Source organism: Oncorhynchus kisutch, linkage group LG22 (assembly GCF_002021735.2).
Source record: "Oncorhynchus kisutch isolate 150728-3 linkage group LG22, Okis_V2, whole genome shotgun sequence".
Taxonomy (NCBI): domain Eukaryota; kingdom Metazoa; phylum Chordata; class Actinopteri; order Salmoniformes; family Salmonidae; genus Oncorhynchus; species Oncorhynchus kisutch.
Genome location: NC_034195.2, coordinates 57,646,827 through 57,666,309, shown reverse-complemented (window position 1 = coordinate 57,666,309; position 19,483 = coordinate 57,646,827).

Sequence of the window (19,483 nt, the reverse complement as noted above, 5' to 3'; positions counted from 1 at the left end):
ATCTCAAATTTGGACTCATCAGACCAAAGGACAGATTTCCACCGGTCTAAAGTCCATTTCTCGTGTTTCTTAGCCCAAGCTAGTCTCTTCTTCTTATTGGTGTCCTTTAGTAGTAGTTTCTTTGCAGCAATTTGACCATGGAGGCCTGATTCACGCAGTCTCATCTGAAGAGTTGATGTTGAGATGCAATGTTACATAGATGGAAAAAAGCTGTCTGTCAAAAGAGATCAGGGTCCAGAGTAACGCCGAGGTCCTTCACAGTTTTATTTGAGACGACTGTACAACCATCAAGATTAATTGTCAGATCCAACAGTAGACATCTTTGTTTCTTGGGACCTAGAACTAGAATCTCTGTTTTGTCCGAGTTCAAAAGTAAAACATTTACCTCCATCCACTTCCTTATGTCTGAAACAAAGGCTTCCAGGGTAGGCAATTTTGAGGACAGATACAGAGCAGAACAGTCCGAAGCCATTAATATTTAATTCACCACCTTCATGAGTGCAGTCTCAGTGCTATGATGGGATCTAAAACCAGACTTTTTAAAACATTATATTTTACCTTTATTTAACCATTTACAACTGCGACCTGGCCAAGATAAAGCAAAGCAGTGCGACAAAAACAACACAGAGTTACACATGGAATAATCAAACGTACAGTCAATAACACAATAGAAAATCTTTATACAGTGTTTGCAAATGGAGTAAGGAGGTAAGGCAATAAATAGGCCAATAGTGGCGAAGTAATTACAATTTAGCATTAACACTGGAGTGATAGATGTGCAGATGAGGATGTGCAAGTAGAAGTACTGTTGTGCAAAGAGCAGAAAAAACAAATATGGGGATGAGGTAGGTAGTTGGTTGGATGGGCTATTTACAGATGGGCTGTGCACAGGTACATCGATCGGTAAGCTTTTGTTTTTAAATTTATTTAATGCACTTTGAGATTATTCTGTATAATGAAAAGTGCTTTACAAATGTAATTTATTATTATTCTTATATTAAGCTGCTCTGACAGCCGATGCTTGAAGTTAGTGAGAGAGATATAAGTCTCCAACTTCAGTGATTTTTGCATTTCGTTTCCAGTCATTGGCAGCAGAGAACTGGAAGGAAAGGCGGCCAAAGGAGGTGTTGGCTTTGGGGATGACCAGTGAGATATACCTGCTGGAGCGTGTGCTACGGGTGGGTGTTGTTATCGTGACCAGTGAGCTGAGGTAAGGTGGAGCTTTACCTAGCAAAGACATATATGACCTGGAGCTAGTGGGTTTGGTGGCGAATATGTAGCGAGGACCAGCCAACGAGAGCATACAGGTCGCAGTGGTGGGTCGTATATGGGGCTTTGGTGGCAAAACGGATGGCACTGTGATAGACTGCATCCGATTTGCTGAGTAGCACCTCAGGTGCTGAACAGTTGAAACTGGAGCAGCAGCACGGTCAGGTGGACTGGGGACAGCAAGGAGTCCTCATGCCAGGTAGTCCTGAGGCATGGTCCTAGGGCTGAGACAGGAGGGTCAGGGGTCAGGAGATGCTTAATATGACTGAAGCATTTCGTATACATTCCATTATTTGCTGCCAACAGCTTTTGATTTTTTTGTGAGAGGAATGGAAGATTTGATTCGTTTTTTAAATTTATTTTCCGGGTCAAGTTTTTTATTTTTTTTGTAGGGGCTTTTAGTGAGTTTGGTTCACATCCTGAGGATAGGGAACCATTTTTTATGTTCAACATAGGAGTCCAAGCACAGGAAGTAGCTCTTTCAGTAGTTTTAGTTGGAATTGGGTCCAGTATGCAGCTTGAAGGTTTAGAGGCCATGATTATTTTCATGAATGTGTCAAGAGATATAGTACTACAAAACTTGAGTGTCTCCATTGATTCTAGGTCCTGGCAGTTCTGTGCAGACTCAGAACAACTGAGCTTTGGAGAAATATGCAAATTTAAAGTGGAGTCTGTAATTTGCTTTCTAATGATCATGATCTAAAAATCTGTTGTTCTGCCCCTGAACAAGGCTGTTAACCCACTGTTCCTAGGCCATGATTGTAAATGTGAATTTGTTCTTAACTGAATTGCCTAGTTAAATACATTTTAAAAAAATGCAAAAATAAGTTCTGAAAGCCTCTCTTGGGGATCATGATCTTTTCCTCAAAGAAGTTAATGAATTTCTCACTGCTGAAGTGAAAGCCATCCTCACTTGGGGAATGCTGCTTTTTAGTTTAGCTTTGTGACAGTATCCAAAATACATTTTGGATTGTTCTTTTTCTCAATTAAATTGGAAACACAGGATGATGGAGCACCAGTGAGCGCTCTTCGATACTGCACGGTCTTTCCAAGCTAGTCAGAAGACTTCCAGTTTGGTTGAGAGCCATTACCGAAACAATTTTCTGGAAGCTTGTTTCAGGGGTATTTTTTGTATACCAGGGAGCTAGTTTCTTATGACAAATGTGTTTAGTTTTTAGTGGTCCGACTGCATCTATGGTATTATGCAAGGTTAAATTAAGCTCCTCAGTTAAGTGCTCAACCTATATCGAGGCACAGACACGGTCTCAATGGGGATAGCTGACTGTGCTACATTGACTGTGCTAGTGGCAGACTCGACTATGCTGGCTGGCTAACAGCCTGCTGCCTGGCCTGCACCCTATTTCATTGTGGCGCTAGAGGAGTTAGAGCCCTGTCTATGTTCGTAGATAAGATGAGAGCACCCCTCCAGCTGGGAAAGAGTCCCTCACTCCTCAGCAGGCCAGGCTTGGTCCTGTTTGCGATTGAGTTGTGAGACTCTGCTGTAGAGCTCATCACTCCCCCTAACTGGGAGGGGGCCAGAGACAATTACTCGATGCTGACACATCTTTCTAGCTGAAGCTATGTTGTGATCTCCTCTCAACCCCTCCCATCTATCTATGAACACGATCAAGTTTTGATATATTTTTGCCATATACTTTTCAACTGTGATGTAATGTTTCACAAAAGTTCTGAACCTTTCTGTTCTCATAGATTCTACAAATAATGTTGTAATGTATCGGTATTTATGTAGTCTAATATAATGTATCTGTGTCTATGTAACCTAATGTAATGTGTCTGTATATATGTAGTCAAATAAAAGATGCTCGACTATGCATATAATTGACAGCTTTGGAAAGAAAACACTCTGACGTTTCCAAAACTGCAAAGATATTGTCTGTGAGTGCCACAGAACTGATGTTACAGAAAAAACCCAGATAAAAATCCAAACAGGAAGTGCCGCATTATCTGAAACCGCCTCATGGCAATGACTCCTTATATGGCTGTGGAGGAGCTAGGAGTCAGCTTACCTTTTCCACGTTTTCTCCAAGGTGTCTGCAGCATTGTGACATATTTGTAGGCATATCATTGGAAGATTGACCATAAGACACTACATCTACCAGGTGTTCGCTTGGTGTCCTCCGTCGCAATTATTGCGTAATCTCCAGCTGCAGTATTTTTCCGTTTGCCTCGGATGAGAAACCGACTGCCAGGAATGATTTTTCATCGAATAGAATTGTGAAAAACACCTTGAGGATTGATTCTAAACAACGTTTGCCATGTTTCTGTCGATATTATGGAGCTAATTTGGAAAAAAGTTTGCCGTTGTGTTGACTGCATTTTAGTTTTTTTACTTAGCCAAACGTGATGAACAAAACGGAGCTATTTCTCTTACACAAATAATATTTTTGGAAAAAATGAACATTTGCTATCTAACTGAGAGTCTCCTCATTGAAAACATCCGAAGTTCTTCAAAGGTAAATGATTTTATTTGAATGCTTTTCTTGTTTTTGTGAAAATGTTGCCTGCTGAATGCTAGGCTAAATGCTATGCTAGCTATCAATACTCTTACACAAATGCTTGTGTAGCTTTGGTTAAAGCATATTTTGAAAATCTGAGATGACAGTGTTGTCAACAAAAGGCTAAGCTTGTGTTTCAATGTATTTATTTCATTTCATTTGCGAAACGTCGCGTTATGGTAATGAGCTCATTATGGTAATGAGCTTGAGGCTATGATTACGCTCCCGGATACGGGATTGCTCGACGCTAGAGGTTAAAAAGGTCAACATTCACAAAGCCGCAAGGCCAGACGGATTACCAGGATGTGTGCTCAGAGCATGCGCGGATCAACTGGCAAGTGTCTTCACTGACATTTTCAACCTCTTCCTGACCGAGTCTGTAATAACTACATGTTTCAAGCAGACCACCATAGTCCCTGTGCTCAAGAACACCAAGGAAACCTGCCTAAATGACTACCGCCCCATAGCACTTACATCAGTAGCCATGAAGTGCTTTGAAAGGCTGGTCATGGCTTATATCAACTCCATCATCCCAGAAACCCTAGACCCACTCCAATTCACATACCGCCCCAACAGATCAACAGATGATGCAATCTCAATCGCACTCCACACTGCCCTTTTCCCCTGGACAAAATGAACACATACTGTATGTAACAAGTTCATTGACTACAGCTCAGCGTTCAATGCCAATGTGCACACAAAGCTCATCACTAAGCTAAGGACCCTGGGACTAAACACCTCCCTCTGCAACTGGATCCTGGACTTCCTTGAAGGGCCACCCCCAAGTGGTAAGGGTAGGCAACAACAGATCTGCAACGCTGATCATCAACACGGGGGTCCCTCACGAGTGCATGCTCAGTCCACTCCTGTACTCACTGTTCACCCATGACTGCAAGGCCAGGCACGACTCCAACACCATCATTAAGTTTGCTGATGACACAACAGTGGTAGGCCTGATCACCGACGACGATGAGACAGCCTATAGGGAGGAGGTCAGAGACCTGGCAGTGTGGTGCCAGGACAACAACCTCTGCCTCAACGATGAGACAGCCTATAGGGAGGAGGTCAGAGACCTGGCAGTGTGGTGACAAGATAACAACCTCTCCCTCAACGTGAGCAAGACAAAAGGAGCTGATTGTGGACTACAGGAAAAGGAGGACCGAATACACATCGACAGGACTGTAGTGAAGTGGGTCTAGAGTTTCAAATTCCTTGGAGTCCACAAACTATCATGGTCCAAACACACCAAGAAGTTGTGAAGAGGGTACAACAATGCCTTTTTCCCCTCAGGAGACTGAAAGGATTTGGCATGGTTCCCCAGATCCTCAAAAAAGTTCTACAGCTGCACCAGCGAGAGCATCCTGGCCGGTTGCATCACCGCCTGGTATGGCAACTGCTTGGCATCCGACCGTAAGGTGCTACAGAGTGTGGTGCGTACAGCCTAGTACATCACTGGGGACAAGCTTCCTGCTATCCAGGACCCTTATACCAGGTGGTGTCAGGAAGGCCAAAACATTCTCAGACTCCAGTCACCAAAGTTGTAGACTGTTCTCTCTGCTACTGCACGGCAAGGGGTACCGGAGCACCAAGTCTAGGTCCAATAGGCTCCTTAACAGCTTCTACCCCCAAGCCATAAGACTGCTGATTGGCCACCCGGACTGAAATGGCCACCCGGACTATTGACATTGACACCCCCGCTTTGTTTTTACACTGCTGCTACTCGCTGTTTGTTATCTATGCATAGTCACCCCTACCTACATGAACAAATGACCTCAATTAACCTGTACCCCCGCACATTGACTCGGTACCGGTACTGCCTGTATACAGCCTCCACATTGACTCGGTACCGGTACTGCCTGTATATAGCCTCCACATTGACTCGGTACCGGTACCCCCTGTATATAGCCTCCACATTGACTCTGTACCGGTACCCCCTGTATATAGCCTCCACATTGACTCTGTACCGGTACCCCCTGTATACAGCCTCCACATTGACTCTGTACCGGTACTGCCTGTATATAGCCTCCACATTGACTCTGTACCGGTACCCCCTGTATACAGCCTCCACATTGACTCGGTACCGGTACTGCCTGTATACAGCCTCCACATTGACTCTGTACCGGTACCCCCTGTATATAGCCTCCACATTGACTCTGTACCGGTACTGCCTGTATATAGCCTCCACATTGACTCGGTACCGGTACTGCCTGTATATAGCCTCCACATTGACTCTGTACCGGTACTGCCTGTATATAGCCTCCACATTGACTCGGTACCGGTACTGCCTGTATATAGCCTCCACATTGACTCGGTACCGGTACTGCCTGTATACAGCCTCCACATTGACTCTGTACCGGTACCCCCTGTATATAGCCTCCACATTGACTCTGTACCGGTACTGCCTGTATACAGCCTCCACATTGACTCTGTACCGGTACCCCCTGTATATAGCCTCCACATTGACTCTGTACCGGTACTGCCTGTATATAGCCTCCACATTGACTCTGTACCGGTACCCCCTGTATACAGCCTCCACATTGACTCGGTACCGGTACTGCCTGTATACAGCCTCCACATTGACTCTGTACCGGTACCCCCTGTATATAGCCTCCACATTGACTCTGTACCGGTACTGCCTGTATATAGCCTCCACATTGACTCGGTACCGGTACTGCCTGTATATAGCCTCCACATTGACTCTGTACCGGTACTGCCTGTATATAGCCTCCACATTGACTCGGTACCGGTACTGCCTGTATATAGCCTCCACATTGACTCGGTACCGGTACTGCCTGTATACAGCCTCCACATTGACTCTGTACCGGTACCCCCTGTATATAGCCTCCACATTGACTCTGTACCGTAATACCCTGTATATAGCCTCCACATTGACTCGGGTACCGGTACTGCCTGTATATAGCCTCCACATTGACTCGGTACCGGTACTGCCTGTATACAGCCTCCACATTGACTCGGTACCGGTACTGCCTGTATACAGCCTCCACATTGACTCTGTACCGGTACCCCCTGTATATAGCCTCCACATTGACTCTGTACCGTAATACCCTGTATATAGCCTCCACATTGACTCGGTACCGGTACCCCCTGTATACAGCCTCCACATTGACTCTGTACCGGTACCCCCTGTATATAGCCTCCACATTGACTCTGTACCGGTACTGCCTGTATATAGCCTCCACATTGACTCTGTACCGGTACCCCCTGTATACAGCCTCCACATTGACTCGGTACCGGTACTGCCTGTATACAGCCTCCACATTGACTCTGTACCGGTACCCCCTGTATATAGCCTCCACATTGACTCTGTACCGGTACTGCCTGTATATAGCCTCCACATTGACTCGGTACCGGTACTGCCTGTATATAGCCTCCACATTGACTCTGTACCGGTACTGCCTGTATATAGCCTCCACATTGACTCGGTACCGGTACTGCCTGTATATAGCCTCCACATTGACTCGGTACCGGTACTGCCTGTATACAGCCTCCACATTGACTCTGTACCGGTACCCCCTGTATATAGCCTCCACATTGACTCTGTACCGCAATACCCTGTATATAGCCTCCACATTGACTCGGTACCGGTACTGCCTGTATATAGCCTCCACATTGACTCGGTACCGGTACCCCCTGTATATAGCCTCCACATTGACTCTGTACCGTAATACCCTGTATACAGCCTCCACATTGACTCGGTACCGGTACTGCCTGTATACAGCCTCCACATTGACTCTGTACCGGTACCCCCTGTATATAGCCTCCACATTGACTCTGTACCGGTACCCCCTGTATACAGCCTCCACATTGACTCTGTACCGGTACCCCCTGTATACAGCCTCCACATTGACTCTGTACCGGTACCCCCTGTATACAGCCTCCACATTGACTCTGTACCGTAATACCCTGTATATAGCCTCCACATTGACTCTGTACCGGTACTGCCTGTATATAGCCTCCACATTGACTCTGTACCGGTACCCCCTGTATACAGCCTCCACATTGACTCGGTACCGGTACTGCCTGTATACAGCCTCCACATTGACTCTGTACCGGTACCCCCTGTATATAGCCTCCACATTGACTCTGTACCGGTACTGCCTGTATATAGCCTCCACATTGACTCGGTACCGGTACTGCCTGTATATAGCCTCCACATTGACTCTGTACCGGTACTGCCTGTATATAGCCTCCACATTGACTCGGTACCGGTACTGCCTGTATATAGCCTCCACATTGACTCGGTACCGGTACTGCCTGTATACAGCCTCCACATTGACTCTGTACCGGTACCCCCTGTATATAGCCTCCACATTGACTCTGTACCGTAATACCCTGTATATAGCCTCCACATTGACTCGGTACCGGTACTGCCTGTATATAGCCTCCACATTGACTCGGTACCGGTACCCCCTGTATATAGCCTCCACATTGACTCTGTACCGTAATACCCTGTATACAGCCTCCACATTGACTCGGTACCGGTACTGCCTGTATACAGCCTCCACATTGACTCTGTACCGGTACCCCCTGTATATAGCCTCCACATTGACTCTGTACCGGTACCCCCTGTATACAGCCTCCACATTGACTCTGTACCGGTACCCCCTGTATACAGCCTCCACATTGACTCTGTACCGGTACCCCCTGTATACAGCCTCCACATTGACTCTGTACCGGTACCCCCTGTATACAGCCTCCACATTGACTCGGTACCGGTACTGCCTGTATACAGCCTCCACATTGACTCTGTACCGGTACTGCCTGTATATAGCCTCCACATTGACTCTGTACCAGTACCCCCTGTATACAGCCTCCACATTGACTCTGTACCGGTACCCCCTGTATACAGCCTCCACATTGACTCGGGTACCGGTACTGCCTGTATACAGCCTCCACATTGACTCTGTACCGGTACTGCCTGTATACAGCCTCCACATTGACTCGGTACCGGTACTGCCTGTATATAGCCTCCACATTGACTCGGTACCGGTACTGCCTGTATATAGCCTCCACATTGACTCGGTACCGGTACTGCCTGTATACAGCCTCCACATTGACTCTGTACCGGTACTGCCTGTATACAGCCTCCACATTGACTCGGTACCGGTACTGCCTGTATATAGCCTCCACATTGACTCGGTACTGGTACTGCCTGTATATAGCCTCCACATTGACTCGGTACCGGTACTGCCTGTATACAGCCTCCACATTGACTCTGTACCGGTACTGCCTGTATACAGCCTCCACATTGACTCGGTACCGGTACTGCCTGTATATAGCCTCCACATTGACTCGGTACTGGTACTGCCTGTATATAGCCTCCACATTGACTCGGTACCGGTACTGCCTGTATACAGCCTCCACATTGACTCGGTACCGGTACTGCCTGTATACAGCCTCCACATTGACTCTGTACCGGTACTGCCTGTATATAGCCTCCACATTGACTCGGTACCGGTACTGCCTGTATACAGCCTCCACATTGACTCGGTACCGGTACTGCCTGTATACAGCCTCCACATTGACTCGGTACCGGTACTGCCTGTATACAGCCTCCACATTGACTCTGTACCGGTACTGCCTGTATATAGCCTCCACATTGACTCGGTACCGGTACTGCCTGTATACAGCCTCCACATTGACTCGGTACCGGTACTGCCTGTATATAGCCTCCACATTGACTCGGTACCGGTACTGCCTGTATATAGCCTCCACATTGACTCGGTACCGTAACACCCTGTATATAGCCTCCACATTGACTCTGTACCGGTACTGCCTGTATATAGCCTCCACTTTGACTCGGTACCGGTACTGCCTGTATATAGCCTCCACATTGACTCTGTACCGGTACTGCCTGTATATAGCCTCCACATTGACTCTGTACCGGTACTGCCTGTATATAGCCTCCACATTGACTCGGTACCGGTACTGCCTGTATATAGCCTCCACATTGACTCGGTACCGTAACACCCTGTATATAGCCTCCACATTGACTCTGTACCGGTACTGCCTGTATATAGCCTCCACATTGACTCTGTACCGGTACTGCCTGTATATAGCCTCCACATTGACTCTGTACCGGTACTGCCTGTATATAGCCTCCACATTGACTCGGTACCGGTACCCCCCTGTATATAGCCTCCACATTGACTCGGTACCGGTACTGCCTGTATACAGCCTCCACATTGACTCTGTACCGGTACTGCCTGTATACAGCCTCATTATTATTTATTGTGTTACTTTTCTTTTTTAAACTTTTGTAAAAATATGTAGGAAATATTTTCTTAATTGTTGGTTAAGGACTTGTAAGTAAGCATTTCACTGTAAGGTCCAGTTGTATTCGGGCGCATGTGACAAATAAAATTTGATTTGAATCAAAGCCTTTACTTATGCTTAATTTTTAAGATTGGAAACTGTTGAAAAATGTATCTATGCCTTTATTTCCCCGAAAAGGTCAGTGGTGCAATCTAGCATGCTGTCCGTAATCGAGTCACGATATTACCCCACATGTCAACACATGATTAAATACTTGTTTTAGCCACTTTAATTGCATTGCTTGCTGGTGATAAGTTGTTCCAAGGTGAAATCTTTAAATACTATTTATGTTTTAGGTAAGTAAAGGGAGTCTGTTGCTAGAGATCTGTTGATGTAAAACCATTCAAATTGCAATTAACTAGTAAGGTCTTATAATTGTCTTGTAATTAGTGGTTAATAAGGTCTATATTTCCTCTGTATAAATCAGTATATTTCTACAGTATAGCCTAGTTTGTGCCAATTGAATTCTTGGAGAAAAAAGAAACGTCTGTATAAAAATATATAACTAGATGTCAGCTTCATTGACTCGGTGGTGGTTTATGTATGCAGGCAATCAGTCCTAGTCTGTCTTATCAAATCTATTATTTAGGAGGAAAAATCACATTCATTTCCCTCTGACACAGAGATGTATGGTGTTGGCAGAAACAATTATTGTATGAACGACCTTCGCAGCTAGACGTGGGGTTTTGGTCACTGAGACAGGGTCGCAAATGACACCCTATTCCCCACTTTTAACTTCTTAACAGCCTCTAACTAGGCTCTACACAGATCCACCACCAGGCAGCACACCTATATCTACCAGCTCTGAACAGCTAGACAGCAGGGCTCTGGAGACGACTGGCTGGAAGGCCGGAGAACTGCGTAGTTATTTCTGATGGGACAGAAAAACAACATGTCTTGTGGAGTAGTGGTAGGCATGTTTTAACTAAAACAGCTACATATTATTACTTCTCATTGCAGAAATGTACTGAGTATACAGAACACTAGGAACACCTTCCTAATATTGAGTTGGACCCCCTTTTGTTGTCAGAACAACCTCAATTCGTTGGGGCGTGGACTCGACAGGGTGTCGAAAGCATTTCACATGGATGCTGGCCCATGTTGACTCCAATGATTCCCACAGATGTGTTTAAGTTGTCTGAATGTCAAGTTGAAGTTGTCTTAATGTCAAGTTGAAGTTGTCTGAATGTCAAGTTGAAGTTGTCTGAATGTCAAGTTGAAGTTGTCTGAATGTCAAGTTGAAGTTGGCTGAATGTCAACTTGAAGTTGGCTGAATGTCAAGTTGAAGTTGGCTGAATGTCAAGTTGAAGTTGGCTGAATGTCAAGTTTATGTTGGCTGAATGTCAAGTTTATGTTGGCTGAATGTCAAGTTGAAGTTGGCTGAATGTCAAGTTGAAGTTGGCTGAATGTCAAGTTGAAGTTGGCTGAATGTCCTTTGGGTGGTGGACCATTCTTGATACACACAGGAAATGTTTGAGCGTGAAAAACCCAGCAGCATCGTAGTTCCTGACACACTCAAACCGGTGCCCCTGTCATCTACTACCATACCCTGTACAAAATGTTTAGTCTTGCCCATTCACCCTCTGAAGGGTACACATACGCAATCCATGTCTCAAATGCCTCAAGGCTTAAAAATCCTTCTTTAACCTGTCTCCTCCCCTTCATCTACACTGATAGAAGTGACATCAATTAGGGATCATAGACTAACCAGGTTAATCCAGTTGAGAGCTGATGTACCTAATGTTTTGTAGACTCAGTGTAGTTTAGTAATAGTTTGGTAGGATTTGGATGTGTTGATATCCTTAGGTTTGATGTGCATAATGATGAGACGAAATGCCCTACAGTTTATTTAAAGGATTAAAATGGAAAACTGTCTTGGACAATAAATGGACTGTTAAAAGGCTGTAATGGTCACGCTGTTCCCCCTATTGTCATCACCCCCCCCTCAGTGGTCATGCTGTTCCCCCTATCGTCATACCCCCCCAACTCCCTCAATGGTCATGCTGTTCCCCCTATTGTCATACCCTCCCCACCCACCCACCACCCCCTCAATGGACACGCTGTTCCCCCTATCGTCATACCCTCCCCACCCACCCACCACCCCCTCAATGGTCATGCGGTTCCCCCTATCGTCATACTCTCCCCACCCACCCACCACCCCCTCAATGGACACGCTGTTCCCCCTATCGTCATACCCCCCCAACTCCCTCAATGGTCACGCTGTTCCCCCTATCGTCATACCCCCCCACACACCACCCCCTCAATGGACACGCTGTTCCCCCTATTGTCATACCCCCCCAACTCCCTCAATGGTCACGCTGTTCCCACTATCATTATACCCCCCCCCTCAATGGTCACGCTGTTCCCCCTATCGTCATACCCCCCCACCCCCTCAATGGTCACGCGGTTCCCCCTATCATTATACCCCCCACCCACCACCCCCTCAATGGTCATGCTGTTCCCCCTATCGTCATACCCCCCCACTCCCTCAACAGTCTTTACTCTGCCTCAACCCCAATGGAAAATGTATTTATTCATCACTACTACAGGTGATATGATGTATATAGTGGTACAGGTGATATGGTGTATATAGTGGTACAGGTGATATGGTGTATATAGTGGTACAGGTGATATAGTGGTACAGGTGATATGGTGTATATAGTGGTACAGGTGATATGTTGTATATAGGGGTACAGGTGATATGGTGTATATAGTGGTACAGGTGATATGGTGTATATAGTGGCACAGGTGATATGGTGTATATAGTGGTACAGGTGATATGGTGTATATAGTGGTACAGGTGTATATGGTGTATATAGTGGCACAGGTGATATGGTGTATATAGTGGTACAGGTGATATGGTGTATATAGTGGTACAGGTGATATGGTGTATATAGTGGTACAGGTTATATGGTGTATATAGTGGTACAGGAGTATATGGTGTATATAGTGGTGCAGGTGATATGGTGTATATAGTGGCAGAGGTGATATGGTGTATATAGTGGTAGAGGTGATATGGTGTATATAGTGGTACAGGTAATATGGTGTATATAGTGGTACAGGTGATATGGTGTATATATTGGTACAGGTGTATATAGTGGTACAGGTGATATGGTGTATATATTGGTACAGGTGTATATATTGGTACAGGTGATATGGTGTATATAGTGTTACAGGTGTATATAGTGGTACAGGTGATATGGTGTATATAGTGGTACAAGTGATATGGTGTATATAGTGGTACAGGTGATATGGTGTATATAGTGGTACATATTATATGGTGTATATAGTGGTACAGGTGATATGGTGTATATAGTGGTACATATGATATGGTGTATATAGTGGTACAGGTGATATGGTGTATATAGTGGTACACGTGATATGGTGTATATAGTGGTACAGGTTGTATGGTGTATATAGTGGTACAGTTGATATGGTGTATATAATGGCACAGGTGATATGGTGTATATAGTGGCACAAGTGATATGGTGTATATAGTGGTACAGGTGATATGGTGTATATAGTGGTACATATGATATGGTGTATATAGTGGTACAGGTGATATGGTGTATATAGTGGTACACGTGATATGGTGTATATAGTGGTACAGGTTGTATGGTGTATATAGTGGTACAGTTGATATGGTGTATATAATGGCACAGGTGATATGGTGTATATAGTGGTACAGGTGTATATATTGGTATAGGTGGAATCGTGTATATAGTGGTACAGGTTTAATGTTGTATATAGTGGTACAGGTGGTATGGTGTATACAGTGGTACAGGTGTATATAGTGGTACAGGTGATATGGTGTATATAGTGGTAGAGGTGATATGGTGTATATAGTGGTAGAGGTGATATGTTGTATATATTGGTACAGGTGATATGGTGTATATAGTGGTACAGGTAATATGGTGTATATAGTGGTACAGGTGATATGGTGTATATATTGGTACAGGTGTATATAGTGGTACAGGTAATATGGTGTATATAGTGGTACAGGTGATATGGTGTATATATTGGTACAGGTGTATATATTGGTATAGGGGGAATGGTGTATATAGTGGTACAGGTTTAATGGTGTATATAGTGGTACAGGTGATATGGTGTATATAGTGGTACAGGTGATATGGTATATAGTGGTACAGGTGTATATAGTGGTACAGGTGATATGGTGTATATAGTGGTACAGGTGGTATGGTGTATATAGTGGTATAAGTGATATGGTGTATATAGTGGTACATGTCATATGATGTATATAGTGGTACAGGTGTATATATTGGTATAGGGGGAATGGTGTATATAGTGGTACAGGTTTAATGGTGTATATAGTGGTACAGGTGATATGTGTATATAGTGGTACAGGTGATATGGTATATAGTGGTACAGGTGTATATAGTGGTACAGGTGATATGGTGTATATAGTGGTACAGGTGGTATGGTGTATATAGTGGTATAGGTGATATGGTGTATATAGTGGTACATGTCATATGATGTATATAGTGGTACAGGTGTATATATTGGTATAGGTGGAATGGTGTATATAGTGGTACAGGTTTAACGGTGTATATAGTGGTACAGGTGGTATGTTGTATATAGTGGTACAGGTGTATATAGTGGTACAGGTGATATGGTGTATATAGTGGTACAGGTGGTATGTTGTATATAGTGGTACAGGTGTATATAGTGGTACATGTGATATGGTGTATATAGTGGTACAGGTAATATGGTGAATATAGTGGTACAGGTTGTATGGTGTATATAGTGGTAGAGGTGGTATGGTGTATATAGTGGTACATGTGGTATGGTGTATATATTGGTACAGGTGATATGGTATATATAGTGGTACAGGTGTATATATTGGTACAGGTGATATGGTGTATATAGTTGTACAGGTGATATGGTGTATATAATGGTACAGGTGTATATAGTGGTACAGGTGATATGGTGTATATAGTGGTACAGTTGATATGGTGTATTTAATGGCACAGGTGATATGGTGTATATAGTGGTACAAGTGATATGGTGGTACAAGTGATATGGTGTATATAGTGGTACAGGTGTATATAATGGTACAGGTGTATATAGTGGTACAGGTGATATGGTGTATATAGTGGTACAGGTGATATGGGGGTACAGGTGATATGGTGTATATAGTGGTACAGGTGATATGGTGTATATAGTGATACAGGTGATATGGTGTATATAGTGCTACAGGTGATATGGTGTATATAGTGCTACAGGTGATATGGTGTATATAGTGGTGCAAGTGATATGGTGTATATAACGGCACAGGTGATATGGTGTATATAGTGGTACAGGTGATATGGTGTATATAGTGGTACAGGTGTATATATTGGTACAGGTGATATGGTGTATATAGTGGTACAGGTGATATGGTGTATATAGTGGTACAGGTGACATGGTGTATATAGTGGTACAGATGATAGGGTGTATATAGTGGTACAGGTGATATGGTGTGTATATAGTGGTACAAGTGATATGGTGTATATAGTGGTACAGGTTGTATGGTGTATATAGTGGTACAGGTGTATATATTGGTATAGGTGGAATGGTGTATATAGTGGTACAGGTTTAATGTTGTATATAGTTGTACAGGTGGTATGGTGTATATAGTGGTACAGGTGATATGGTGTATATAGTGGTACAAGTGGTATGGTGTATATATTGGTAAAGGTGATATGGTGTATATAGTGGTACAGGTAATATGGTGTATATAGTGGTACAGGTGATATGGTGTATATATTGGTACAGGTGTATATAGTGGTACAGGTGATATGGTGTATATATTGGTACAGGTGTATATATTGGTACAGGTGATATGGTGTATATAGTGTTACAGGTGTATATAGTGGTACAGGTGATATGGTGTATATAGTGGTACAAGTGATATGGTGTATATAGTGGTACAGGTGATATGGTGTATATAGTGGTACATATTATATGGTGTATATAGTGGTACAGGTTGTATGGTGTATATAGTGGTACAGTTGATATGGTGTATATAATGGCACAGGTGATATGGTGTATATAGTGGTACAGGTGTATATATTGGTATAGGTGGAATCGTGTATATAGTGGTACAGGTTTAATGTTGTATATAGTGGTACAGGTGGTATGGTGTATACAGTGGTACAGGTGTATATAGTGGTACAGGTGATATGGTGTATATAGTGGTAGAGGTGATATGGTGTATATATTGGTACAGGTAATATGGTGTATATAGTGGTACAGGTGATATGGTGTATATATTGGTACAGGTGTATATAGTGGTACAGGTGATATGGTGTATATAGTGGTACAGGTGATATGGTGTATATGGTGGTACAGGTGATATGGTGTATATAGTGGTAGAGGTGATATGGTTTATATAGTGGTAGAGGTGATATGGTGTATATATTGGTACAGGTGATATGGTGTATATAGTGGTACAGGTAATATGGTGTATATAGTGGTATAGGTGATATGGTGTATATAGTGGTACATGTCATATGATGTATATAGTGGTACAGGTGTATATATTGGTATAGGGGGAATGGTGTATATAGTGATACAGGTTTAATGGTGTATATAGTGGTACAGGTGATATGTGTATATAGTGGTACAGGTGATATGGTATATAGTGGTACAGGTGTATATAGTGGTACAGGTGATATGGTGTATATAGTGGTACAGGTGGTATGGTGTATATAGTGGTATAGGTGATATGGTGTATATAGTGGTACATGTCATATGATGTATATAGTGGTACAGGTGTATATATTGGTATAGGTGGAATGGTGTATATAGTGGTACAGGTTTAACGGTGTATATAGTGGTACAGGTGGTATGTTGTATATAGTGGTACAGGTGTATATAGTGGTACAGGTGATATGGTGTATATAGTGGTACAGGTGGTATGTTGTATATAGTGGTACAGGTGTATATAGTGGTACATGTGATATGGTGTATATAGTGGTACAGGTAATATGGTGAATATAGTGGTACAGGTTGTATGGTGTATATAGTGGTAGAGGTGGTATGGTGTATATAGTGGTACATGTGGTATGGTGTATATATTGGTACAGGTGATATGGTATATATAGTGGTACAGGTGTATATATTGGCACAGGTGATATGGTGTATATAGTTGTACAGGTGATATGGTGTATATAATGGTACAGGTGTATATAGTGGTACAGGTGATATGGTGTATATAGTGGTACAGTTGATATGGTGTATTTAATGGCACAGGTGATATGGTGTATATAGTGGTACAAGTGATATGGTGGTACAAGTGATATGGTGTATATAGTGGTACAGGTGTATATAATGGTACAGGTGTATATAGTGGTACAGGTGCTATGGTGTATATAGTGGTACAGGTGATATGGGGTACAGGTGATATGGTGTATATAGTGGTACAGGTGATATGGTGTATATAGTGATACAGGTGATATGGTGTATATAGTGCTACAGGTGATATGGTGTATATAGTGCTACAGGTGATATGGTGTATATAGTGGTGCAAGTGATATGGTGTATATAACGGCACAGGTGATATGGTGTATATAGTGGTACAGGTGATATGGTGTATATAGTGGTACAGGTGTATATATTGGTACAGGTGATATGGTGTATATAGTGGTACAGGTGATATGGTGTATATAGTGGTACAGGTGACATGGTGTATATAGTGGTACAGATGATAGGGTGTATATAGTGGTACAGGTGATATGGTGTGTATATAGTGGTACAAGTGATATGGTGTATATAGTGGTACAGGTTGTATGGTGTATATAGTGGTACAGGTGTATATATTGGTATAGGTGGAATGGTGTATATAGTGGTACAGGTTTAATGTTGTATATAGTTGTACAGGTGGTATGGTGTATATAGTGGTACAGGTGATATGGTGTATATAGTGGTACAAGTGGTATGGTGTATATATTGGTAAAGGTGATATGGTGTATATAGTGGTACAGGTAATATGGTGTATATAGTGGTACAGGTGATATGGTGTATATATTGGTACAGGTGTATATAGTGGTACAGGTGATATGGTGTATATATTGGTACAGGTGTATATATTGGTACAGGTGATATGGTGTATATAGTGTTACAGGTGTATATAGTGGTACAGGTGATATGGTGTATATAGTGGTACAAGTGATATGGTGTATATAGTGGTACAGGTGATATGGTGTATATAGTGGTACATATTATATGGTGTATATAGTGGTACAGGTTGTATGGTGTATATAGTGGTACAGTTGATATGGTGTATATAATGGCACAGGTGATATGGTGTATATAGTGGTACAGGTGTATATATTGGTATAGGTGGAATCGTGTATATAGTGGTACAGGTTTAATGTTGTATATAGTGGTACAGGTGGTATGGTGTATACAGTGGTACAGGTGTATATAGTGGTACAGGTGATATGGTGTATATAGTGGTAGAGGTGATATGGTGTATATAGTGGTAGAGGTGATATGGTGTATATATTGGTACAGGTAATATGGTGTATATAGTGGTACAGGTGATATGGTGTATATATTGGTACAGGTGTATATAGTGGTACAGGTGATATGGTGTATATAGTGGTACAGGTGATATGGTGTATATAGTGGTACAGGTGATATGGTGTATATAGTGGTAGAGGTGATATGGTTTATATAGTGGTAGAGGTGATATGGTGTATATATTGGTACAGGTGATATGGTGTATATAGTGGTACAGGTAATATGGTGTATATAGTGGTACAGGTGATATGGTGTATATATTGGTACAGGTGTATATAGTGGTACAGGTGATATGGTGTATATATTGGTACAGGTGTATATATTGGTACAGGTGATATGGTGTATATAGTGTTACAGGTGTATATAGTGGTACAAGTGATATGGTGTATATAGTGGTACAAGTGATATGGTGTATATAGTGGTACAGGTGATATGGTGTATATAGTGGTACATATTATATGGTGTATATAGTGGTACAGGTGATATGGTGTATATAGTGGTACAGGTGGTATGGTGTATATAGTGGTACAGGTGGTATGGTGTATATAGTGGTACAGGTGATATGGTGTATATAGTGGTACAGGTGTATATATTGGTATAGGGGGAATGGTGTATATAGTGGTACAGGTTTAATGGTGTATATAGTGGTACAGGTGATATGGTGTATATAGTGGTACAGGTGATATGGTATATAGTGGTACAGGTGTATATATTGGTATAGGGGGAATGGTGTATATAGTGGTACAGGTGATATGGTGTATATAGTGGTACAGGTGATATGGTGTATATAGTGGTACAGGTGATATGGTATATAGTGGTACAGGTGTATATAGTGG